This window comes from Schistocerca serialis, chromosome 3 (genome assembly GCF_023864345.2).
Source record: "Schistocerca serialis cubense isolate TAMUIC-IGC-003099 chromosome 3, iqSchSeri2.2, whole genome shotgun sequence".
Classification (NCBI taxonomy): Eukaryota; Metazoa; Arthropoda; class Insecta; order Orthoptera; family Acrididae; genus Schistocerca; species Schistocerca serialis.
The window spans coordinates 820,810,070-820,837,174 of NC_064640.1; the positions used below are offsets into that span (position 1 = coordinate 820,810,070).

The 27,105-nt window shown below is 41.2% G+C and overlaps 1 pseudogene; it reads left to right on the forward strand.

Annotated features, from left to right (window-relative positions):
• Window positions 1-27,105, forward strand: part of LOC126471245 (heat shock 70 kDa protein 14-like) — a 196,715-nt pseudogene that overhangs the window by 139,321 nt on the left and 30,289 nt on the right.

Here is a 27,105-nt window from a genome sequence, read left to right on the forward strand (position 1 = left end):
GTTTTTGGCATTGTGCAAACTCTTAACACACCACTCTAATGAAAGCATCAACCACAATACACACAGGCATGGTTACAAGAACAAACTACACTATTCCTTATGAAGGATAATAGCCCACTGTTATTCAGAACACTGATGCACTTTGTGGCCATTGCTTCGTCTTGTGCTGCACACAGCTGGCACCACTCACATGCATAGGAAGTCATTCCCAGCCAAATTACAATACTGGCACCTCACTGGTTGTAAGTAACATTCCTTATAATTACCCCTATACAACAGAATCCCAATCCCTGAAAAGGCAGCAGGTCATAGTTAACGGGCAGTGCCATTGGCTGGTGATGACTTCATTCATTTCTGGTTGTTTGGTTTAGTTGGCTCCGGAAGTAACAGTTTAGAATCGCAGACAGTCTAGTACCGGCTGTACAGCTGTTCTACATTCTGAGGCTCAGTCTCTTTTGCATTTTATGCTAAGGAAAATTCAGTAACAGGGTGTAATTTTTCAGAACTGTAAAATGCAGATATTTGGTTATGTTATCTATGTAAACCAAAGTGTGTTTGCTGAGACTGTGGTAGATGTTATAGATTTTGATAATGATCTTAAACCTACATAGATGTGTGAAAAAATACCAATATAATTTAGGTGCAAATCCCCATGTCCTGTATGGGCATCCATTGTTCAGTGTGTTTATGGTGGTGAGGTATGTGGATGCTTCAGACTTTTATTGAGAGAGAGAGACAGAGAGAGAGAGAGAGAGAGAGAGAGAGAGAGAGAGAGAGAGAGAGAGAGAGAGAGAGAGAGAGAGAGAGAGAGCTGCAAAAAGGGACATAATTGAAATGTAATCATCAAATGATTCTCTTAAATTTTTTCAAATTGAGTTGATATAACAAACCAAAATCTGAACTCACTTTCAAGATGAGTGAGGTTCAAATCTCCACCTGGCCATTTTAATTTAAGTTTTCTGTGATTTCCTCTTCTCACTTCAAAGAAATGCAATAATAATTTGATTCCAGTGCCATTTCCTTCACATCTCCTCATGAGCTAATGTTCTGTTCCTAATGTTCTGGGTTGACAAAATGTTAATCTTTTATATTTCTTCCTTTTTATCTGATAAAATAAAGAAACCACATACAGAAATATGTGCATGTGTTATTCAGTTGTTTCTGCTTGGACTGTGTTATAATGAAATATGTTGTTTTAATGGTGACAGCATCTTTCAAGAACCTAGAGGACAGATGTCATGTGAGAAAATTTATGTATTCTTCTTGTTATTTTGTGTAATCCTTAATTTGGATGGTAGGATGAGGAATCAAACCTGTATACTCCCATATATAAATTAGTCAGTTCTTGTAAATAATTACTGGATTTAATTTTTTGTGTTTTTTTATCCAGAAATTGAGTAATCGTTGTTTAGTATAACATTCTTTGTAATTATATAATTTGTATTTATAAATAATTTATGAGTAATGATTACATACCTCCTGCAGGATGTGCCTCGTTTATCGCCTGGGGGGAGCTACAATGGATGTTACAGTTGTATTGTGCTGTGCAGGAATGTACACAGTGAAAGGCCATGTGTATAAAGCAAACTTCGGAGGGGACAAGTTCACAGATATACTTGCCAACTTCCTCGCCGAAATATTTCACCAGTGAGTTCAATTGGTCTCTGTTATTACAAGATGTCTCTCTTCTTGACACTGTGTTATTGTAATATTGTTGATAATTACCCTATGTATGATTTGTGATCAAAAAGTAATGGAAATTTTTATTTTCCTAAAGAATCTTTGTTTATTCATAATCATCAGCCTTTTCCGCTTCAAAGTAATCCCCCTCAGATATGATACACTTACGCCAGCACTTTTTCCAATCTTGGAAGTGCTTCTGAAATTCACTTTTCGTTATGATGTTCAGCTCCTTCAGTGATTCTGTTTTTATCTCATCAGGGGTGGCAAAACAACGTTCTCTCATTGTTTTCATCGACCTCAGGTATAGGAAGAAGTTGCATTTGGCCATGTTTGGTGAGTATGGTGGCTGAGGCGACATAACGTTTTTGGCTTTTGCCAAAAAATCGTGATCAAGCATTGAGATGTGAACGGGAGCATTATCGTGGTGCAATTTCCACGAGTAGTTTTGCCACAGTTCTGGCAGGTTTTTTTTAGGACTGCTTCATGCAAACAGCACTTAACTTACAGGTAGTGTTCCTTATTGACTGTACAACGATAAGACAAGAACTCTTGATGCACTATCCAATTGTCATTGAAGAAAACAGTGAGAAGAACCTTGGCATGTGATCGAATTTGTTGAATTTTTTTCAGTCCTGGCTCTTCAGGCAGTTTCCATTGGGATGATTGGGTCTTGGTGTTAGTGTCATACCCGTATACCCATGTTTTGTCACCTGTTTTAATCTTATTTAGAAGTTCTGGATTGTTGTCAACTTTGTTCAGCATTTCCTGAGTGAAGTCTAGGTGGCGACGTTTTTGGTCAAAATTCCATGATTTTGGAGCAAACTTTGCTGCTGGTTCACGTTTAATTCCCAAAACACCCACAAAAAAAAAAAAAAAAAAAAAAAAAAAAAAAAAAAAAACTTGGCATGAGCCAAAGGATACGCTGACATCATCAGCAACGTCTCTGATGGTGATTTGGTGGTTTTCCAGAGCCATTTTCTTTACTACTTCCACTTTATAAGTAATGATGTGCTAGAGCATCCAGAACGGTTACTGTCTTTGTCTTCTCAACCCTCTTTGGAATGTTCATACCCCTCATAAATTCTTGTCTTACTCATAGTAGAGTTGCCAAAAGCCACAGTCAGTATTTCAAATGTTGTGCTACACTTTATTCAATTTTTCAAGCAAAATTTAGTGCAACAGTGTGGGGAAAACATAGATTGCTACTTACTGTAAAGATAACACACTAAATTGGAGACAGGCACAGTTAAAAGACTCAAATAACCTTTTAGCAATGGCCTTCATTGGAAAAATAGAAACACACACCATTCATTCACACAAGCAAGCACACCTCACGCACACATGACCACCAACTCCAGCATCTTAGGTCTGACCCCAGCTGCCGGAGTTGGCGGTCAGTAGTTCATGAGGTGTCCTTGCTTGTGTGAATGAATGGAGTGTGTGTCTCCTTTTGCAATGAAGGCTGTTGCTGAAAGCGTATTTGTAAGCATCTTTTAATTGTGCCTATCTGCAACTAACAGTAAGTAGCAGTCTATCTTTTCCTATGTTGGATACTCCTGCCTGGAGTTTCCATTGTTTAAAATTTAGTGTAAATTCTTTGATCCACCTTTTTCGAAAGTAAAACATTTTCCAGGGACTCTGAAAACACGTATAACCTTTTCGACTGTGAACAATAAAATAAATATTTAAAACAGCTGAAAATCCCAAACATATATCAGGAACATGTGTATCAACAAGAGAAAAAAAAGGAAAGAAATTGAAGATCAGATGTATGAAGCCCACGAAATAAAAAAATTCCCATTACTTTTTTTATCACACTTTGTATTATGTGTAGTGATGATTGTTGTCCCGCTCCTAGTAGATGGTCATTTTGACAATATGTGCAAAATGCACCTGTCTCCTTTGAAAATATAATATTTTACTGTTAATTCTTTTCCAAACACTACAGAAGACTGCCAGTGGTGTATGAAATACAGTAATATTGTTGTTGTTGTTGTTGTTGTTGTGGTCTTCAGTCCTGAGACTGGTTTGATGCAGCTCTCCATGCTACTCTATCCTGTGCAAGCTTCTTCATCTCCCAGTACCTACTGCAGCCTACATCCTTCTGAATCTGTTTAGTGTATTCATCTCTTGGTCTCCCTCTACGATTTTTACCCTCCACACTGCCCTCCAATACTAAATTGGTGATCCCTCGATGTCTCAGAACATGTCCTACCAATCGATCCCTTCTTCTAGTCAAGTTGTGCCACAAGCTCCTCTTCTCCCCAATTCTATTCAATACCTCCTCATTAGATATGTGATCTACCCATCTAATCTTCAGCATTCTTCTGTAGCACCACATTTCGAAAGCTTCTATTCTCTTCTTGTCTGAACTATTTATTGTCCACGTTTCACTTCCATACATGGCTACACTCCACACAGTAATATTATGAACAGTAAATTGTCTTGGGTTTATTAATGAGTTTTCAGTGATGATGAAAAGTATAAATTGCCTTGAAATAGAATACATGTATGATGCAATTTGAAACAGTATTGAGATGTATTCATAGTCTTACGTTTGTTGTGTAAACTGTGTTACTAAACATCTAACCCACTATTTGGCATATGGTTCATGATTCCAGTTACAGATTGCCTATCTGATGGCTTCCAAGGGCAACAAAAATTTGACTTTCAGTATTTCATTTAATTATTGGCCAAATTTAAAACATTAAAATTCTGTCATAATTTACTCATTAAGAGGTATAAATCTTATGTTAAAAGTCGGGCACAGTAATAAAAGTCTTATAGTTAGAAATGATGCACGTATCTTGAGGCAGCGTAACTCAGGGCGTGCAAGTTGTCCAGGCTATATTCACCCAGAATTTGAGAATGAGAGCACTTAGCAACTTCCAACTAACTTTACACGTAATTTCAAATCTTTTCTAAACTTTTCTCACTTACATGATTAATGTCAAATATATTTAACACATTAACTCGTTTGTAGAGTAATCATACAGTCTGAAATTGTTTTATACATGAGTGTTAGATTCTTTAAAGAATCTTCATTGAGGTTTACTGTTAATTACTAGGATGTGATCAGAAAATTGGCTATAGCAGTTGTCAATGCTAGTATTGCAAACCCATGCAAGGTTGCATTTATATGGTGAAATGTATTATAATGTGAGATAATGTAATGGAGAAAAACTGTGTAGCTTTAATACAGGGTGTACATAAAGTCCGGGAACACTTTCAATTATTTATTGCGTAAGAACCAAACATTGTACAGATATCATACATGTCGTCTTGAAGAGAAACCCTGTAGGTTTTTTTCCATGTATACCATGTAGTTTGGTAATTTGCCGATAGTCAGGGCTAGTCGCAAACGTGGCAGGTTTTCTGTGTGTTGGAGTTCGACAAAAACGAGTGTACTACAGCTGTTCAATGGATGCTTAAAACCAAGTATGGTAAGAAGCCACCAACAAGGAAGGCCATTTAGCACTGGTACAAAAAATTCATGAGGATGGGTTGCTTGTGCCCAGATAAGAGAAGCATGTATGAGAGACTGGGAAGGCAATTTAATCAACCAAGATAGCATAACTCTTGTTACAGATCCTTACCATTTTGAAATGATGGGAAACATTAGCTCAGAAAATAACTGGATATGTAACCAAATATTTGCTAAGTAAATGTTGATAAATATAAATTTAAAGATAGAAGGAACCAGGGCATAAACAGTGGAATTACATCTTGATAGCAAAACGGACAGTGTGTGACATAAATTTGAGCCCTGTGCATGATTACCCGTAAACACTATTTCTAAGTTTTTCTTTGGTTTCCTTCACTGCTTGCTCATTGTACCAGTTGAATAACACCAAGGATAGGCTAGAGCCCTGTCTCTTTCCCTTCTCAATCACTTCTTCCCTTTCATGCCCTTCAACCCTTATAATTGCTATTAATCTTTCCTGGTGTTGGCTTCTACCAGTTTTTCCCTTTTGTAAATAATTTCAGTATTTTGCAACCGTGAATTACTATACTGATATTTTGGTAATAGTCACACCTGTCAGCAACTGCTTCCTTTGGAATTGGAATTATTCTTCTGGAAGTTTGAAGGTATTTTGCCTGTTGTCTCATATATTTTGCACACCAGGGTGCGTAGTTTTGTCATGACTGGTTCTCAAAAGGACATCAGCAGATGTTACTGATAAAAATGTACCTAAGGGGCCTTGTTTCAGCATAGATCTTTTGGTCCTAGGTCAAATTACCCTTGCAGTATCGTAGCTCCCATCTCATCTTCATCTACTTCCTTTTCCCCTTTCTATAATACTGCCTTCAACTTAATTTCCCTTGTATAGCTCATCTATATATTTCTTCCACATTTCTGCTTTCCCCCGTTTGCTTGGTACTGGTTCTCCATCTAAGCTCATGATATTCATACAGCTGCTTCTCTTTTTTTCCAAATCCCTCTTAATTTACCCGTAGGCAGTATCATTCCCTTGCAAACATTTGCTCATGTCCTGGTGGAATGTCCGCTTTATAAAAATATCGTAATCTAGTCAGTTACTTTATATTTTAAGATTAAAAAAGAAATGTTTATAGATTTTTAATGAATTCTTCTACCAGATTCTGCAAATGCTTTAAAATTTTCAGTTAAACTTACCCCAAAAATTTAAATCTTAGGATTAGATGTCACTTTCCCAGTGAATGTCATACTAAATATTTTCAGGTTTAGGTCCATACTTGCACATCAGTAACTATTTAAGTAGTATGTTGTAAATAAAAATCTTGATGAAATTTCCATTTCTTAAATTATTTTTATGGCGGGCTTAAAGTAGCACTCATTGATAGCCCACATTACTGAAAGTGCGTTGATATTACTAAGAGTTTGGTAAAAGATATTTTTAGGTTCTGGACCCTACTTACATATTAGTATGTATTTAAAAAGTATGTTGTTGATGCAAGTAAAGAACAAATAATGAATATTTCTGTTTAAAAAATTTTTTTTAGGGCAACTGTCGGGAAAATTGTGTTGGTATTGCTAGAGTTAAACAAATGTCTTCAAGATGATCATTAGTGAACATTACATAGTATTCTGGGCCCACATTTTTGAGCAACGAAGACTTACAAAAGAAAGATGAGTTACCCTAGGACATTATGCCATATGACATTATTGAATTAAAGTATGCAAAATATGTCACCTTACTGATTTGTCTCCCCAAGGTTTACAATGATTCTAAGTGCAAATTCAACTGAACTAAGCTGTTTTAAGAGTTCCAAAATTAAATCCCTGGAATATATTGCTAGACTTACTAAGTACAACATTCTGCAGTCTTTTGTGTAGCTATGGCATTGATTGGTTGGTTATACCATCAATCCCACCAAACTTCAATTTATCTAAGAGAATGCTGCGATTCACATAATCGGATGCCTTAGATAAGTTGCAGAAAATACCAGATGGCGCTATTTTATTATTTAGTGCTCGTAAAATTTGGCAAGGGAATATGTAAATGGAATTCTCAGTAGAGCAACTCTTCTGAAACCCAAACTGTGGTTCGTTGAGGATATCAGTGCTGCTAAGGTGAGATAATATTCTAGAATACATCACTTTCTCAAACATTTTGGAAAATGGTGTCAGCAGTGAAGCTGGTCAGTAGTTATTGAACTGACATCTCTTTTTATCACCTTTCTTAAAGAGAGGTTTGACAACAGAATATTTCAGCCTCTTTGGAAAAATGAGTTATGTTAGTGATACATCACATATTTCAGATAAGACCATGCTTTTTATATTGGAACAAAACTTTATAATATTGTATTGGAAACACTATCTAAACCAGATGAGCTTTTATTTTCAAGAGTATGGATAATTCTCTGAATTTCAGAAGGAGAAGTTGGTAATACATTCATATGATTGAATTTTATGAGAGTTTCAACACACTGCTGTGATTTTCCCCTTTAACTGTTTGTCCCTATACTTTCTACCAGTTATTAAATGTACTTACTACCCGTGACTCATCATTACATCACTGCCATTCAGTTCAGTAGTGGTGATATCCTGTGCCTCGTTGTCCTGTCTCTCGTTTCACTGCATTCCATAAAGCCCCAAGTCTGTTGTCAGAATTACTGATTTCTGACGTGATGTGAAGGTTTCTTGAATTTTTAATAATTTTTCTTAGTAATTTTGAGTAGTTTTGTTGTGTGCAACTACAGCTGGATCAATACTTGTTCTTGCTAATAGGTACATTTTCCTTTTCCTTGAAGATGATATTTTAATCGCTGTAGTGATCCATGGTTTTCATATGGCCATTTAATATTCTTTCTAATTAGCATATATGGAAAGGTATTTTCAAATAATTAAATGAATTTATCATGGAATAGATAAAATTTAATTTAGCATTTGGTTCAGCATAAATTTCATCTCAGGTTATCTCTTGTAAGCTGTTCTTAAAAACATCTGTTGTGGAGGCATTAATTATTCTGATTTCCACTTAAGTGTATCCATACTGTAAGGCACTAGGTAATTTATCCTAACAAACAGTGCATCATGTTCAGAGAGAGCATTTGTTACTGGGTAAACGGTATTTTTCTGGCTTTGAGCTTTAAAACCAATTAGGGTCCTACAGTCTTTATCCATCTGTGTTGGAAAGTTAATTACTGGAATCAAATTGTGTGATCCAAATAAAGTTCCCTATTTTTCCTATCAGGATCCTTTAGAAAATGTGCATTGAAGTCACCACAGACCATTAACTGCTTGCTGCTGCCTGACAGATAGCACAGTAAGGAATCCAGATTCCTTATAAATAGTTTAATATTTCCTTGTGGGTATCTATATAATTCACAGATACACTTCTCTGTATGCTGATCACTTCAAAAACTACTTGCCTTAATGTTTTTGAACTTGTGTTATGTCTTAATATATGTAACAAATCTTCCTTTTCATATATTATTTCTGCATGAGTAAGCTGCTGGAGTTAATGTTTTATACATAATAATAACAAGGAGCATATTAAGAGTATTAGAAAATAGTCTTGCTGCGTATAATGTTAATTTATAGCAGTGCACTTTAGTAGTATCTTTACACACCTTGTGATCACATGGTTTCTTTGTCAATGAAAGTCTCTCTATTGTATAACAGATTTGTTTTTGTGACCACTCACACCATTAATCCTCACATAAATCCATATTTTATGATTTTAGTCTCATTTTCCATTTCTTAATAGCTGTACTTTATTTACATGTATCATCTTGAACATGCAAATCTGAAGTGTCCTCCAGTTTCCCCCGTTCGTGTTCTGTGAGAGCCTACACTCATCTACTTTGTCTTATTTGTTGCTGACAGCCACCTTTACCTGTGCACTCTAATATGCATAACAAGAAGTTACAAGCAGAGGATTTGAATGTAATTTTTAAAATATTAAATGTAAATCACACCATTTCACATAGTTTTACACTTCCAATTATTATCTCTCTTATTCCGTCGTCATTCTATCATTTACAAAATTCAAACGAATAAAGAAATGTGTTGATGAACTGCTATGATAAAAATGTGTCTTTGCTTACAGTATGAACGTTACAACAGCTACTAGTGATAGTTAGCGCTCTAATCGACCTACCATATGCGGCCAATCACTACACACACTCCCCCCTGCGGGTCCAGGGATTACAATAGGCCCGAGGTATTCCTGTCTGTCCTAAGAGGTGAGAAAAATGAGTCTCATACGTTTCGGCCTCTATGGGGTGGTCCCCTGTAGGGTTTGACCTCCATTTTTCAAAATTTTCCCAAAGAGTGAGCGAATTGGGGAAGGGCGCCTTACATGGTTTATCCTGTCCATTGTCTATAGAGATCTTTAGCCCACTTCCTTGCCGTTGCATTGCAGTCCAGCTCATCCTCCATCTCTTGGGCAAGGAACCTTCCTGAATGTGTTTTCCACCATGCACTGTGCAGTGTCGCTTTCTGCACCAACGATGACCATGGACTTATTTTGCACCTCATATCCAGCATGGCAGCCAGTCCGTTGTGGTGGGGCCACCATGTACCCTGTTGGTTGTAGCCCCCTGACAAAACGGGGATGGCTCTGCTGATGCCTGCGCTGTTAACTCCCAACATATGCCAAGGATATGCCTGTCACTCTGGGGCATCAGGACTCCCGGCAATGGCCATCGTGCCAGGTGGCCTTTGCTGTGGCTGGGTGGCGCCCGTGGGGAGGGCCCCTGGTCAGAGTGGGTGGCATCGGGGCAGATGATGCGCAATGAAGTGTACCACATCATCACTTGGCGGTGATCAGCCACCAGCAGTCTCTAAGAGTTCCACGTCTCAGTACAATGCAAGAAATTCTGATCCTAAATCATTCCCCTCCCATGGGGGAACGCCAAGCTAAGGATGGCAGTGAACCTTATTCACCCTGGTACCTCGTACGTAAGAGAGCTGATGGGGACTCCTTTGTTTCGATGAAGTCACAGTTTTTGTAGAGCATTTGCAGGAAAAGTTCAGGGAGGTGGAGGGCTTGTCCAAAATGCGTTCTGGGTCAGTCTTGATAAAAATAGCATCCTCTGCCCAGTCATGGGCTTTACTCACTTGTAAAAAGTTGGGGGATGTTTCTGTTACCATCACACCACATAAGAGCTTAAATATGGTGCAGGGTACTATATTCCACAGAGGCCTTCTTTTACTGTCTGCAGATGAGCTGTGCGCCAATTTAGAGCAGCGAGGTGTACATTTCGTCCGGCATGTCCTCCGGGGTCTGAGGGATAATCAGGTTGCCACCGGTGCCTTCATCTTGGCCTTCGAGGGTGATACATTGCCTGAGAAGGTCAAGGTGGTGGTCTACCGCTGTGATGTAAAGCCCTATATCCCTGTCCCGATGCGGTGCTGTAAGTGCTGGAAGTTTGGCCATATGTCTTCCCGCTCTACTTCCAACGTCACATGTTGAGATTATGGATGTCCATCACATCCCAATACTCCATGTGCCCAGCCTCCCATCTGTGTCAACTGGGGTGAGCATCATTCACCTTGCTCGCCAGACTGCAGGATTTTACAGAAAGAGAGGAAAATTATGGAATACGAAACCCTGGACTGACTGACCTGGACTGAGGCTAAGAGAAAATATGAGCGCCTACATCCTGTGGCTATGACCACCTCACACGCTGCCGCTATGAGAACAGTTGTAGCTCCATCAGTTCCATGAATTCCACTCGACTCTTGGAACCAGAAGGCTACGCCTGCCCCCTTGGTGGGGGGGGGGAGGGGGGGGGGCAATTCCCTCCTGTTGCTCCCGCATCGCCTACCTCGGGAGCACTGCCCCACCAACCATCGGGGACACCAGCCCCACTTCTCAGCTGGAGAAGTGTAAGTCTTCTTCGGCTCCTCTCGCCAGGAAGGGATCCCTTGGGTCACTCCCTTCCCAGCTTTCTGCTAGTGGGAAAGATGATGCTGCCAGTGGCCAAAGTGCCCAAAAGTAGCTGGTTGTAGGGTTTCACAATCATCCTGAGTCCCGGAGACTGAATTAGTGAAACCCTCTCAGCCAGAGAGACGCAAGGAGCAGAGAGAAAAGTCCAAAAAGAAGACTTCTATGACCAAGAAAATTGTGGTGGCACCCACACCACCGCTACCTACAAGGTCTGCATCTGGGGATGAGGTGGAGATGCTCGCATCTGCTGAGGACCTACAGTACTGGCCATAAAAATTGCTACACCACGAAGATGACGTGCTACAGACTCGAAATTCAACTGACAGGAAGAAGGTGCTGTGATATGCAAATGATAAGCTTTTCAGAGCATTCACACAAGGTTGGCACCGGTGGTGACACCTACAACGTGCTGACATGAGGAAAGTTTCCAACCAATTTCTCATACAAAAACAGCAATAGACCGGCGTTGCCTGGTGAAACGTTGTTGTGAAGCCTCGTGAAAGGAGGAGAAATGCCTACCATCACTTTTCCGACTTTGATAAAGGTCGGATTGTAGCCTATCGCGCTTGCAGTTTATCGTATTACTACATTGCTGCTCGCGTTGGTCGAGATCCAATGACTGTTAGCAGAATGTGGAATCGGTGGGTTCAGGAGTGTAATACGGAACGCCGTGCTGGATCCCAGTGGCCTCGTATCACTAGCAATCGAGAAGACAGGCATCTTATCTGCATGGCAGTAACAGATCATGCAGCCATGTCTTGATCCCTGAGTCAACGGATGGGGACGTTTGCAAGACAACAACCATCTGCATGAACAGTTTGACGACGTTTGCAGCAGCATGGACTATCAGCTCGGAGACCATGACTGCGGTTACCCTTGACGCTGCATCACAGACTGGAGCGCCTGCGAATGTGTACTCAACGACAAACCTTGGTGCACGAATCGCAAAACATCATTTTATCGAATGAATTCAGGTTCTGTTTACAGCATCATGATGGTCGCATCCGTGTTTGGCGACATCACGCTGAAAGCACATTGGAAGCGTGTATTCGTCATCGCCATACTGGCGTATCACCCGGCGTGATGGTATGGGCTGCCATTGGTTACACGTCTCGGTCACACCTTGTTCGCATTGACGGCACTTTGAACAGTGGACGTTACATCTCAGATGTGTTACGACCCGTGGCTCTACCCTTCATTCGATCCCTGCAAAACCCTACATTTCAGCAGTATAATGCACAACCGCATGTTGCAGGTCCTGTACAGGCCTTTCTGGATACAGAAAATGTTCGACTGCTGCCCTGGCCAGCACATTCTCCAGATCTCTCATCAATTGAAAACGTCTGGTCAATGGTGGCCAAGCAACTGGCTCGTCACAATACACCAGTCACTACTCTTGATGAACTGTGGTATTGTGTTGAAGCTGCATTGGCAGCTGTACCTGTACATGCCATCCAAGCTCTGTTTGACTTAATGCCCAGGCATATCAAGGCCGTTATAACGGCCAGAGGTGATTGTTCTGGGTACTGATTTCCCAGTCTCATGATGTCATCCTTCAGTGGAATCATGATGACTTTTTCCACCACCTGGCTGAGCTACAGCAACTGTTAAGCTTGACACCTGCTATCTACATTGCACTTCAGGAAACCTGGTTCCCGGCAGTGCAGACCCCTGCACTCCATGGCTATAAGGGATATTACAGGAACCGTAGCAACTATAATAGTGTGTCAGCTGGAGTTTGCATTTATGTCCTAAACTCAGTCTGTAGTGTAACAGTGCCCCTTCAAACCCCTCTTGAAGCAGTGGCCGTCAGCATAAGGGCGACACAGGAAATAACTGTCTGCAATGTATATCTTCCTCCAGATGGTGCAATACCCCTGAATGTATTAGCTGCACTGATTAATCAACTCCCTAAACCTTTCCTACTTTTTGGATATTTTAACACCCATAACCCCTTGTGGGGTGGCACCGTACTTAGTGGCCAAGGCAGTGATGTCGAAGCTTTACTGTCTCAGTTCGACCTCTTCCTCGTAAATACTGGGGCCACCACACATTTTATTGTGGCTCATGGTAGTTACTCAGCCATTGATTTATCCATTTGCAGCCCAGGACATCTCCCATATATCCACTGGAGAGCACATGACGACCTGTGCAGTTGTGACCACTTCCCCATCTTCCTGTCACGGCCCTGGCATCAGGCCAACGGTCACTTATCGAGATGGGTTTTTAAACAAGGTGGACTGGGAAACTTTCACCTCTGCGGGCACCATTGACTCTCCCCCACAGGGTAACATGGGTGTGATGGTTGAGCAGGTGACTACAACAGTCGTTAATGCAGAGGAAACGCAATCCCTTGCTCTTTTAGATGCCCCCTTGGTGGTTGACAGAAGTCACTGAGGCATTTAAGGAGCATCAGCGAGCTCTACAGCAGCATAAGTGGCACCCTTCCCTGGATCACCTCGTAGCCTTTAAGCGGCTCCTTGTCGGCGTTCGCCAGATTATCAAATTACGGATGGAGGAGTGTTGAGAGAGATAAGTCTCATCCATTGGATGCCGTACGTCACTTTCCCAAGTCTGGACGAAGATCAGACGTCTTTTTTGTACCATATCCCAACAGGTGTCCCTGGCATTAACATCAATGGTGTGTTGTCAACCGGCGCTAACGCGATTGCTGAAGCACTATGCTTCAGGCTCTGCTTCGGCGATCTAACCCCCCCCCCCCCCCCTTTTGCACCCTTAAACGGTGGATGGAAAGGAAAGCCCTCTCGTTCGCTACACCCCACAGTGAACCCTATAACGCCCCATTTACATAGTGGGAGCTCCTCAGTGCTCTTGCACATTGCCCTGACACAGCTCCTGGGCCAGATCAGATCCATGGTCAGATGATTAAACATCTCTCATCTGACTACAAGTGACATCTCCTTGTCATCTTCAATCGGATCAGTTGCGTCTCGTCTTTCCATCCCAGTGGTGGGAGAGCACCATCATTCCGATGCTTAAACTCGGTAAAAACCCGCTTGAAGTGGATAGCTATCAGACCATCAGCCTCACCAATGTTCTTTGTAAGCTCCTGGAGTGTATGGTGTGTCTGTGGTTGTGTTGGCTCCTAGAGTCACGTGGTCTACTGACTCCATGCCAGGGCGGCTTCCGCCAGGGTTGCTCTAACACTGATAATCTTGTGTCCCAAGAGTCTGCCATCTGAACAGCCTTTTCCAGATGCCAACACCTAGGTGCCGTCTTGTTTGATTTACAAAAAGCATATGACACCACCTGGCAACATCATATCCTTGCCACATTATACAAGTGTGGTCTCAGAGGCCCACTCCTGTTTTTTTTATCCAAAATTTCCTGTCACTTCATACTTTCCGTGTCTAGGTTGATGCCTCCCATAGTTCGCCCCATTTCCAGGAGAGAGGGGTCCTGCAGGGCTCCGTATTGAGTGTATCTCTATTTTTAGTGGCCATTAATGGTGTAGCAGCAGCTGTAGGGCCATCCGTCCCACTGTCCCTGTATGCAGACGACTTCTGAATTTCACACTGTTCCACCAGTATTGGTGTTGCTGAGTGGTGCCTACAGGGCGCCATCCACAAGACGCAGTCATGGGCTCTAGCCCACGGTTTCCAGTTTTCGGCCGCAAAGTCGTGTATAATGCACTTCTGTTGGTGTTGTATTGTTCATCTGGAACCAGAACTTCACCTTAATGTCGATCCACTCACTGTAGTGGAGACATATCGATTCTTAGAACTGTTTTTTGACGCCCGATTGACTTGGCTTTCTCACCTCAGTCACCTTAAGCAGAAATGCTGGCAGCACCTCAATGCCCTTCGCTGCCTGAGCAACACCAATTGGGGTGCAGATCGCTGTGCGCTACTGCAGCTCTACAGAGCCCTTGTTCAATCCCGCCTTGAGTATGGGAGTGTGGTTTATGGTTCGGCTACACCCTCAGCATTGCGTTTGCTCGACCCAGTGCACCACTGTGGCGTTTGCCTAGTGACAGACGCTTTTAGGATGAGTCTGGTGAATAGTGTCCTGGTGGAGGCCGGAGTCCCTCCATTGCAGGTTAGGCGTGCACAGTTGCTCTCCAGTTACATTGCATACGTTTGTAGTTCTCTTGCGCATCTGAATTTCGGTCTCCTTTTCCTGCCCGTGGCGGTTCATCTCCTGCATCGGCGGCCCAGGTCAGGGCTTACACTTGCAGTTCGTGTTCAAACCCTTCTGTCTGAACTTCAGTTGTTGCCTTCACCACCTACACTTGAGGTTCATTCACGAACACCTCAGTCGTGTACATCTAGGCTGCAGCTTCGATTCTCGTCACGTACTGGGGCCACGAAGTGGTTTACACCAATGGCTCGATGGCTAATGGTCATGTTGGCTTTGCCTATGGTCACGGAGGACATATAGAGCAGCATTCCTTGCGTGATGGCTGCACCTGAGCTCAGTATTACGCCGCAAGGTTTTGTGGCTTTGGGAGACAGAATGGCATAACCTCAGTACGCACAGCAAGCTGCGTGCCCTTGAGGAAACTACGAATGTGTGGAAGACCTCTGTGCGTGCCTCTGCGTGCACATAAGGAAACTACGAATGTGTGGAAGACCTCGGTGCGTGCCTCTCACAGGGACTCTGTGTTTCTCTGTCGGCTCCGCATTGGCCATACGTGGCTGTCTCATGGTTACCTCCTCCTTCGTGATGACCCACCTCAGTGTCACTGTGGCTCACGAATGACAGTCGTCCATCTCTTGCCGGACTGCTCACTTTCCGCCGCTCTGCAGCGGACTTTTAACCTTCCCAGCACCCTACCTTCAGTGTTGGGCAATAATGCCTCAACAGCAGCTTTAGTTTTACATTTTATTCTTGAGGGTGTGTTTTATCATTTTCTCCAAGTTTTAGCACATGTCCTTCATCCCTGTGTGTCCTCCACCCTCGTGCTTTCAGGGTGGGGGTTTTAATGTGTTGCAGAGTGGCTGGCTTTTCCTTTTTATCCTCATTGTCAGCCAGCCATGGTAACGTGCTCTTTTGATTTAAGATCTTCTACCTGTTTTCTGCGTCTTTGTGGTTTTCTTGTCCCCTTTTGTCCATTTAAGTGTGTTGACCTTCAGTCGTTGTCATTTTTCCTTTCATTCTGTTTGGTCTTGTCTCATTGTCTTACTCTCACCCTTGTGGCATTGTTTCCTTTGGAACAGTGGACCGATGACCTCATAGTTTGGTCCCTTCCTCACTCTTTTAAACCAACCAACTAGGCCACTCTTTGTGCAGTCTGTTGATTACTGGCTTGCCCAGCATTATTTGTGCCAGGTTTACTTAATTGGTACACTACATGGCTATGACAATTGAAACATGATGTCCTCCCTCTCTCTAAAAAAAAAAAAAAAAGAAGAAGAAGAAAAGACCTTATAGATGTGTGCTGATAGGATGGATGACCATTGAGGCGAAATGGTCGTTAGTGGTAACCTCAGGTGAACCTGCCACACCGTAGTTTTATAACACCTACATAGGCAGTCAGTGCCCTCTATCTGGGTGGACTGTACAGAACCCAAGCTGTTTGTGGGAATGCATGTGGATCCCAACTAAGACGAAAGAAATATCTTCATGTTACGGGTGGGTCATTAGCAGTCACCAAAACCCTCTGGAACTGCACCAGGAAATTGAACTTTGATCATTGTTGAAAGGCACAATCTTGTCAGAATGTCTTTGTTGTGGAGTAGAAAAACACGATACCCTCAGCTACCATAAGGCCTTGTAAGTTGTAGGGACATCATGGACATTGACACTGCTGAACTGAAAAAGTAGTGGGGAATCGGAAGCATAACAGAAGAGAGGAATTTGATGATGTAAGTGAATGGTGAACTGTAGAGAACTGTTGCCTTCAGCGTAACATTCAGTTGGCTATCCTAGAACTCATCAAGGTTTTATTTATTATACTAAAAGTAAAACTTTAGGTACCCAATCTAATGTGGTGCTACAAATGCCAATGGTGTGGTAACACCACAGGAAAGACACCTTCAAAGCCACGACATTATGTTCAGTGCCAGACTTCTGTCTAAATTGCTCAGATAGTCAGCTGCTAGGAACAGGCATTGCGTGGTATTTTTAGAAGAAACGAAAATTAAAAAAATTATGTTGGTCATTAAAATTTCCTGTACTGAGAAAGAAATAACATAATACCTTGCAACCTCCTCTGTTCTGCATCTACATTCATACTCTGCAGGCCACCTAATGGTGCCCGACAGAGGGTAACTTGTACGAATGTTAGTCATTTTCTTTCCTGTTCCACTTGCAAACAGAGTGAGGGGAAAATGACTGTTCATATGCTACCATACGAGTCCTAATTTCTTTTAAATTGTCTGTGCAGTCCATATGTGATGCTATGTTGGTGGCAGTAGAATTGTTCTGCAGTTGGCTGCAGATGCTGATTCTCTAAGTTCTCTCAGTAGTGTTTCGAGAAAAGAATGCCAGCTTTCCTCCGGGGATTACCATGTGGGTTCACGAAGTATCTCTGCAATACTTTCATGTTGATTGAACCTACTGGTAACAAATCTACCGACACGCTTTTGAATTGCTTTGATGTCTTCCTTTAATCCATCCTGATGTGGATCCCAAACACTCTAGCAGTACTCAATAATGGGTCTCACAAGTGATCTATACACTATTGCCTGCCCCCCCTCCCGTTTCCAGGGAAGAGAATGTTTTTATCACTTATATGAATGATATTCCATAACAGAATATTTGTTTGTAACCTATATAAAATCAGGTCACAGATATCAGGATATTTAGACTCAAAACTAAAGAAAATCCACTTCCGAACAACACTGTCTTCCATGCTCATGTGCAGTCAGGTGTCTGCTTATATGAACATGGTCTCCTATATAACGGACTTGTAAGAACTTTACAGTTAGTTGACTAGTTTTTGAAGCGATTGTCTCTGAAGCTGGGCGTTTTGCTTTGAAATGCAATTTTGACGTTATTTTTGAATAGACTCGTCATTGATTTTGAAGGATATTATTGCGTTTTACTTAATAACGTGTACACATTTTATGGAAGCTTTAATGCTGCTTGGAAGTCCATGTTCAAAAGAAATGGACTTGGCTGTCTTTTAATCTAGGTACCTTAAATATCCTGTTAAATCATTGGGTCTTATCAATTGGTATGAGCCTCTTATGGTGGCTGTGAACCAGCACGCAATTAAGTTTTGCCATTTCATTCCCCCCCCCCCCTTTTTGTCATCTCCGCCTTTTGTGGTGCTACAATAAATGCAGAACACCATGTATTAAGAGATACAGTCTAAATGTGTGTATTTTTAAACAGTGGAGACATTGGGCCATAGTGTGTAGATGGAGGGGGGGCGGGGAGGAGAGAGAGAGAGAGAGAGAGAGAGATTGTCTACATCTGACAAAGGACTTAGTATTTTAGCTTACAGTGTCAAACAGTCTTCTTTCAGTGTGCCTGTTTGCCACCAAGCACCTCCCATATGTGGTGAGTAGTAATCTATCTTTTTGATATGTAATTATCAGTTCCCTTAATTCTACTATAGAGTTTCTTATTGGAACACATAAAAAACTGAGCAGTTGTTGTGGTGAAAAACTACTATAACAACCTTAACTGGTTGCTTTCCAATTTTTTAATAAAAGAAGGAAGACTGACTAGTGATACCATTATTCAATATGTGTGGGCCATTTAAACATAATACTTTCTTCTTATTGCAGGAAATGGAAGTTGGATCCAAATGATAGTCGGCGTGCTATGGCTAAATTGTACAATGCTGCAGAGCAGTGCAAACACATTTTGTCCACAATGAGTACAGCTCATTGATTTATTGAGTCTTTGTGTGAAGGAACAGACTTTAGCTACAATGTTACAAGAGCACGATTTGAAAATTTGATTAGTGCAGCTGTGAAAATGTGCACTGCCCCCATAGAAGAAGCACTGAGCCAAGCAGGTATCGATTGCAGAGACATAAACAAGGTGAGTCATCTGGTAGAGTTACTACCATTTTACAACATTACCCTTTCTCCATCCCTTCCCCAGTCCCTCATACCCTTCCATGCCCCCAACCCTCCCATTTACCATTCCCTTTTGCACTGTGTAACAATTCTGAGTCAGGTGTTTCTTCTTGTGATAATGCTCATGTTCTATTTCTTATTTTTTATTTTATTTTATTATACTGTATTGCTCTTCTGTGTCAGTGATTCAAGGCTATGACCATAGCATCATACTTTCAGGTGAATTTTCAAGCTCTATGTCTACATATGTACTCGGCAAGCCATCTTATGGTGCATGACAGAAGGTACCTTGTACCAACACTAATCATTTCCTTTCCTGTCCACTTGCAAATAGAGCAAGGGAAAAAGCAACTGTCTACGTGCCTCTATATGAACTGTAATATCTCTTATCTTATTGTCATGGTCCTTAAGCAAAATGTACTACATTGATGGCAGTAGAATCATTCTTCAGTCAGCAGCAAATGCTGATTCTCTGACTTTTCTCAATAGTATTTCACAAAAAGAATGTGGTCTTCCCTCCAGGGATTTCCATTTCAGTTCACGAAGCACCTTAGTAATAATCATTTGTTGATCGAACCTACTGGTAACAAACCAAGCAGCCTGCCTGTGAATTGCTTCGATGCTTCCTTTTATGCGACCTGGTGGGGATCCCAAACACTCGAGCAGTACTCAAGAATGAGTTGTACTAGTATTCTATACTTGGTCTCCTTTATGGATGAACCACACATTCCACACGATATTAGGCAAGTGTACTAGTTTCTTTGGCTCTTCATTGTATGTCACAGATGCAAGGTTGTTGTGGTGGTGGTGGTGGTGGTGGTGGTGGTGGTGATGGTGATTTTACATTATTCTCCAGTCTTTTCACTTACCTATGTTTCCTGTTAGGAAACACTGTGTGTGTGTGTGTGTGTGTGTGTGTGTGTGTGTGTGTGTGTATGTATGTAAATTCTCAAAATATGTGAATGCATAATGTTTGCCTAAAAGAACAGACACCACAGTGCAGAATCTGCAGCTATGAAAAATTATATGTAAATTGAAGGGGGATAACTGCTGTCAGCTGCCGCAGGACGTTAAGTGGAATTGGTGGCGATGAGCGAAAATGTGTACTGGACCGAGACTCAAATCTGGGCTCTCCTGCATACTAGACAGGTGCAGTAACCACTGAACCATCCGGGACACAGTGTGAAATTTAAACTTCTGTGATTTCTCCAAATAAATGTAGGCAAATGCCAGAACAGTTCCCTTGAAAAGGATGTGGGCGATTTCGTTCCCGATACCTGCATACACTGAGCTCGTACTCTCACTTCCTTGTCATTGGTGGGCTATAAGACCCTAATCTTCACTTCTTCTTTTATTTACCATGAATATTGCTGTCTAGTGTATACCAGCAGCAAGTGCAAGGCAAATAAATGAGAATATTAGTTCATATGTCTTAGCTGCTTCAGTTCAATTGTCAAGATTTTCAGCTCCGATTAGTCTGTCGCAAGCTGTGCTGCTGTATGTAAGAAAGCAAAATGAGTGAACTCTGGAAGCACTCAGTATTTTTAGATATGTTGGTCACAGAATATGGGAAGTAGGCAGAACTTAAGAGCTCTTTTTTTTTTTATAGTGCATTTTGCCTGGTCTCAAGTTGATTATGGTTGTCTGATGTGTCAGTATGCTCAGTCATTCTAGATGAAAACCTGTGAAACAGTCAATCATGCAGAAATAGTGTTGGCCACCAAACCTTTTATGATCAGCTCCACTGTATGCTCTGAAGCTAGCAAACCACCTCTTGTAATTGCATAGCAGCTCATCATGGTGTGAGAAGATTATAAAGTTTCCTCAGTGCAGAAGACACAGGCACACCATATCGTCGGTCACCCATTGACAGAAAAACACACTGAATAACAATTTGTGAGCACGTATCGAGCCTTTGGAATACATAGAAGTCAGGGGAAGCTCATGGAGGCCAGACGGATTGAACTTTAAAAAGGTAAGTAGGTTATTAGTAAATGTTACTACATGCGACATAAGAGGGTGAACCTTCCATCTACTAGCCACAATTACAAGAATTGTGCAGTTAAACATCTCACATACAAAGTTGTAATTGCCGCATGTGCCTTTAGAGTTGTTACCAATGCAGAATGTAAAATTTATTAATCAAACTCTAGAACCTGACCTAATCCATTCCCTGGAATGATTTATTGCTGTGCAGGAAGGGGTCATTTCAGCCAAGCACTTAATGCAACACGTAGAGCATTTCAGAGAAGGATGACGACATATGACAATGATTGTGAGTGCTGCAGTACCAAGTGCTACAGTGGCTCTGACTCTGGTGCGTGTAGCTTTTATTCTTTTGAGGTGGAGAGCCAGTCATCAGCATAAACCACCAATACTCCAGGTTTTAGTAGACTAGATCCATAGAGCATAAGAGAAAGTGAGAGTATAACTTTGTAGTGTGAATGTAGAGTAGGTGTAAATTTAGGAGTAAGAGAAAAGGAAGCACTGGGACAAGCCATGAAGGTTTAAATTGCCAGAAGTGAAAACAAGTGCAAAAAGAAGACTTCTAAGCAAATAGCAATAAGCAGCTTAGTAAGAAAGATTTGATGCCGTATCTAACACGTCAGCAACTTGCTAGTTGTTTTGGGTATAAAATTTATTTGTAATTTGTACAAACAAGTAGTGTGATATGAAAATGGTGCGTCTTGTTCGTGTGCGTGTGTGTGTGTGTAAGGGGGGGGGGGGGGGGGGGGCGCTTGTAAAGTAGTATAACACAATATAGTTAGCCTTTCTCAAATTCAAGGAAGCCATCGAGGCAACTATTTAATATCGGAAGAATTTTTTAATTAATATTGTATTTAACTTTTCTTGCAATATAAGACACACAGATAAATAACATTTACACTACCAGAAAAAAACTTTAATAATGAATGTAAAGTACATTCTTTTTGAAGCATGCAGAAATTTTTTAGATCTTCACTAATTTGTTAGGTCCTTTCTCTCCTAAATTATTTCTTAATTTTGACCAAACAAGCCAGTAGGTGGAGAAGATCCTCTCAATGGATGCAGTGCTAGCAGGGCAAGAAAAGGGGCCTAATAAAGTAATTGTAACAATGGGTTACATTTTGAATAAGTTAATAATAGGAATTTTAATTGAACTATTGTCAATGTGAAAAACAGAAAAAAACAATAAAACCCACAAAAACTAAATTTGACCCACTGGGTTGGATTTTTTTTTTAAATACCCATGTTTATCTCAACTCTCATGTATGGCCATATTAGAGTAAATCTGAGCAGTGCATTGCCACAGCTATGAAAGCAGGCGAGCACGGGATGTTGTCACTGTAATAATTCAACAAGGCCAGTGCAGTGTTTTGATGTAGGTTAGCTTGTTGAAACAGTGAACTCAGCAGTACTGCATATACTAATGCAGCAAAGGGCAAGGCAGTTGTCCAAACTGACAGTGACAGTGGAGTTTTTGGATACGTGACTGATAGTGCTGCATATGCATGAATGAATGGTGCACTGCTATTGACAATAAGTACAAGTAATTTTTGTAATGGATTTATTCTTAGTCTTGCAGCCGAATTGGGGCGACAGGGTTTTGCCAAATGAGGATACCATGTGGACCTGCCAATAAAAAGTCACTGGTTTGAGGCCACAGATGGACAACAGCTCTATACACTAAGTCCCTCCCCACAATTAGTCCCAATTTGCAGGGGACTACACCAGGTCATCTCCAGTAGCATGGCTGGACCACTGCTCAGAGTGCAGCAGGTATCCACACTAGGCATCTTCACATGGTAGGCATCCCCTACTGTGACTCAGCTGGGTATCAGCCAGGGCCACACAGCATCGTCAAGAACATGCTGCAAACGCTCGGGGCAAAAGCCGCATCAGTATTGTGTGGAATGTGAGCAGCCAGCACAGTGGAATTCAGTGGCCAGCTGGCCACTGATAGAGTCTATCGAGCAGCTGAGATGCCTCAATGTAAGAACTTGTTAGATTTGCAGCTGCCTTTCCTTGGAACCTCTCTGGCTCCCACCTCGCCTCCGTCGCCTGTTTGCATCGTGCTGGCTCATAGCCACTCCACCCTGCACCAGGGAACACTGTAGTTAGCACACTGGATTCATATTCAGAAGGACCAGAATTCAAATCGACATCGAGCCATTCACATTGAGGGTTGTCATAGTCCCTCCCTCTCCCCCTCTGAAATAGATATAGCATTTGCTGGGATTGTTCGTTACAGAAAAGCTTGTCCTATTTCCTTCCTCATTTTGATCATGTCTGTGCTTGTGTTCTCTCTCTCTAATTACAGTGAATGGTACATTGCAATCTATTATCTTCCTTTTCCTTTCTTTGTGGTTTTTGAGAAGGACAATGAGTGCTATTGCATCAGTTGTCACTTTGATTCCATACTAACCTGCAAGCACAAGGCTTCATTTCATATCAGTGTGATTCAAAGGAAGAATTTCACAGTAATTAAATTTCCAGAGATTTCCATGAATTTTGCGTTTAAGCAGGCAAAATATCTGCTTGCCATCTTCTTCCAGCGCAATGATGTGGAGCACATTTGGTAATGCACAATTCATCAGTTGTCATTTATAGAGTCTACTTTTCACAAATTTTTAATCCTGAAAGTGGTTCTTCATGTCAGAAGGTGACACTGGCATTGACAGACAGTCTGTCACTCCCTTGCCATTCCTAAAGCAGTTGACCTGATCTTAAACATATTTTATGTTGGCATCTTCTATACTGTTGCTGTTTTCCCCAATCTGTAAGACATGGTGTATACGACCCGGGACAACCGGGAGATCTGGGAAAAACCCGGGAATTTGTTCATCCAGGAGAAAACCAGGAAAAACCAGGGAATTTTTTAGAATTCTGGAAATTTTTCGTTGTTTTAGTTTCCAGTTAAATTTGTGTAACTTTGACTGGTAAGAACCAATACTCTAACAAAGGATATTACTGTATCCCACTACTCCAGAATAATACTGCAGCATTAAAACATGAACGAGAGAAAAAAATGAAAATAAAACTTAAATTGCAAACGAAATGCGCCATATAAATTAACACAGTGCACGTACAAGCGTCTGTCAACAGCAAAATGTGTTAAAGGCTGTAGGAAGACTATGCAATGCTTCATAACAACGAATTGCCTGCGATGAGTGTGACGTCACAACTGTTTAAATTAGATTCATTTAAGTAGTTACGAGCGGGCTCGTGCACACACGTATGAGTAATACCCTCTCCCGCTTCTGGCTACAGAAATGTGGCTGTTGGCTGTGCAAGCAGCAGTAGCAGCAACCAGTCACATGGGGTACCTGGAAAAAATTTACTGGCGCGCCCAAGCTGCCACATTCACGCGTGCGCAGCAGTCCTGGATCTGGTGGAGGGTGGAGGGGGGGGGGGGGCGGCAAACAGTTGTATCTGAACCGGGCAACAGTTGTGGGGGGAGAGGGCAGATTCATATTCTTGAGGGGGAAAAAACCTTTTACAAAGCACCTAACATCCAGCGCACATCGGTCTGTCGATTGTTCATATGATTTTGAAATGCACCTCTGCTGATTTTTGGACATTTTTGAACACATTCTAAGTTGATTTTTGAATGCGTGCATAGTGTACATGATATCTCTGCCAGGGGAATCCTCATCACATCTAGACATGAACTTTCCTCCAGACAAAACGGGACGGGGCTATACGAGCTGAGCGGAATAAAGCCGAACCGGTGAATGCCAACTGCTGCTTGTTTATGTGGTTGATTTGGTTTGCAAATGTTCAGCGTTGTTATAATTACTAGCGAAATCCATAGATTCAGATTACCAGAGTTGAAATAAATGACTAACAGGAATAACAGGTAAGAAAGTTTATGTATTACCTTCTCGGTGTATCCAAGAAAGTGAATTTTGACGGAAAATTTTTGGCCACATCACTACATTAGACAGGGCCAGTTGTAGTCACGAGCTAGCAGCTGCTTAAGTTCCATTCTAGGAGTAGTGCGGAAAATGCATTGTACGAACACATACTAACACCTAACCGGAGAATAATCGCTGGATAACTAAACCAGTGATTGTGGCAGGGTTAGTAAAGTTAAACGGAGAATGAGTTTTGACAGTAGTAGGAATAGTTACAGAGTTAGTGATGACAAGATTGTTTGTTAGTACGAGGAAGGAGAAGAAATGGGGACATCACACAAATTATGGAAGAATATGACGATTCCAAATTCATAAAAAAATTTTATTCTCGTGCATGAAACTGGAGCATATGAATGAAATTTGAAACTAGTTCCTAACATAAAGCTTTTTGATTGTAGTAGGAAAATAGATATTTTGTGTTGCTACTTCGTGAATTATATTGCTGTAATATAAAAATGATCATTATTTCCGAAAACAGTCTTCCTTATTTGGTGTGTGTTACAATTGCTGCAGTATTGGAATGGCCTATTTCATTTTATCCAGGAAACAGTGACAAAACAGATGTAGTTAGATTGAGAAACCACACCATTCTTGGGTACTATTTGTATTAACAGCTTTTTCAGTATTAGACGACATTTCGATTTATCATGTAGCAAAATGTTTGACAAACTTTGATGAGGTAATAGCTCTTTCGCAGAAAGGAAAGCACACCATGTAAAGCTGTAGCAAGATTAGAGAGAAAAATCACTAGGACCTAAGGATTGAAGAAATGTGTACTGTCTTGCATGTCTCTTGTCTTTACTGGTTTTAGGTATCCTATATTTAATTTTATGTCACACAGAAGAGCAAGTTATTAGCTAATAGGTAATAAAGAGTCCTGATTTTGTGAATAGTTCTCGTTCTCCTGGTTACAAATAATCCCATCCAGTATTAATTGCATTGCATGTTTTTTAAAAATAAGAGGGGCAGAATATCAAACTGACTGACTGGGAGAAGGAGAGACACTACAGGAATTTTAATTTCCACAGTCCTGAAATAGTTTGATGGGATCCGTTACAAAATATACACCTTTGAGTTACACAGAGCGAAATACAGTGATCTGTGGTATAAGAATGTTGTTTGAAGAGGCGTGGCACTGCACTTCGGCACACTTAAGACCAAATAACATCTCTTACATTTCCTCTCAGATATATGTTTTATGTATCAGACTCTTCAGAAAGATGTGCGCTACAAAATGAACTTTTTTGAAAATTTTTTTTTTTTTTTTTATGTGTGCAGAGCAGTCTGAGCTATAGTGGAGGGTCTCTACGTGACACGTGTTTACGTTTAGTGATTTTTGTGTTTCCTCTTCGTTTACTGCTTTCACGTCAAATGAAAACAAGACAGATTTCTGTGGTTGGGAGCTATCAAGTGAATTAAAATACATTCACATAATTATGGTAGGCCAAAATGTGTTACTAGTTTCAGAATTTATTTTATTTCCACCTTTCTGACAGTCAAGCATTAATCACCTTGCAGAACAGTGTAGTTATTTTTGTCGGTTTTCTAAAGAAATTTGGCTTTTATTAAGCTTTCCTGCTGATGCAGTAAATTTGACACGCAGTGTTTAATTCCACTCCATTGGCTAGTTTCAACTGTTCACTGCATTTCAAGTGCACGATTCCATCTTCTAGCACGTACGGAATTATGCCATAATAAAGATCCAAACATGAGATAATACAGTACTGGTACTCCAAGAAAATTTACATCCTGAAAACCACACTGAAAAGCTTAATATGAGGTTGAGGCCTACATCATTGGGAATCTGGACATGCGAATGTGCGCTTTAAGTCAAACTATGCTTTTTAGTATGGTTCACGAACTTCCGATGCTCTTGGTGTGTCCTCTGATGTCTTGTTTCTCTTATGACATAATGTAAGAAAGATCTTTTAATGTTTTAAATGTACAAACATACGGGCTTCCTACGTCGCCGTAGCTGTGCAAGCGTGGTGACGCCTCTTATCTGGTGCTCTCTGGCAACTGCTGAAATGAATCTATTTTTAACAGGTCGCAGTAAAATATTGAGAATTGCGGTTCGAAAAGCGATATTTTCAAAGTAAATTTCCTTTTACGCAAAAGGAACTATGTGCAAGAATGTACAATGAATTT